Consider the following 1177-nt stretch of genomic DNA (forward strand, 5'->3'; position numbering starts at 1 on the left):
GGAAAAAACACTTCTGTTATCATGAAAAATGAAGAAATAATATGTGCACAAAGCTCAGGGCACACCAAACAGACTAGACCCCAAAAGAAAATCATCAAGACAATTCATGATCAAATTCTCCAAAGTCAAAGAAAAGGTTAGAATTCTAAAAGGAGTGCAAGAAAAACAGAGTCCCCCACAAAGGAGAACCAATTAGATTAAGCCCTGACTTCTCACCTGAAGCCATGCAAGCAAGAAAACAAAAGAATAGCATATATATATATGCCTGAAAGAAAACAATTGCTAATGGAGAATCCTATACCTTGCAATGCCATCCATCAGGTATGAAGGAGAAATGAAATCATTCTTAGAAAAGCAAGAATTTAAAGAATTTATGAAGATAAAACTAATTCTTCAAGAAATACTAAGGGAGGCCCTTCACACAGAAACAGCAATGGAAAGTGGGAGCACCGAAGAAAATAGCAACAGCAGAAAAAGAACACAGCAAATAGCAAACATAAAAAATTGCCAGTTATTAATCACACTCAATTTGAATGGCTTAAATACATTGATTAAGACAAAAAGAGTACTAGAATGGATTAAGAAAACAAAGCCTAACGTTATACTGTCTATATCAGACACATCTAAAAAGGAGAAAGATTGACCAAAAATCAAAGGATGCAGTATTTGTCATTATAGGTCTAAGTTCACTCTTCAATCTCTTCTGAATTATGTGCTAGAACTCTCATACACTGTTGGTGGGACTGTAAAAATGGTACAAACCCTCTCAAAGGCATTTTGGAATTTCCTAGAAATGCTGAACATAGAAATTTCATATGATCTAGCTATTCCACTACTGGGTATATATCCCAAGAAAATTACAACTGAAATACAAATGAAGAGTTGTACAACAATGTTCATAGCAGTGTTATTCACCATCACAAGAACATGGAAATAACAGAAATGTTCAACCACAAAAAAATTAATTGAGTAATTGTGGTACATTCATACAATAGAACACTACACAGCACACAGGAGGTGAAGGACTGTAGTCTTCAATATGGATTAAAGCTCTATATCAGGAAGACACAGATTCTCACCACTGGGCCAATTGGCAGCATCATGATAGAGAAAAGATTGAGGTTGTTAACAATTACAGCTTGCTCAGCTCCACAATCAACACTATTGATACCAATAG

Source organism: Elephantulus edwardii, unplaced genomic scaffold, assembly GCF_000299155.1.
Source record: "Elephantulus edwardii isolate Elephantulus edwardi_28Jun2011 unplaced genomic scaffold, EleEdw1.0 scaffold00041, whole genome shotgun sequence".
NCBI classification, from domain to species: Eukaryota; Metazoa; Chordata; class Mammalia; order Macroscelidea; family Macroscelididae; genus Elephantulus; species Elephantulus edwardii.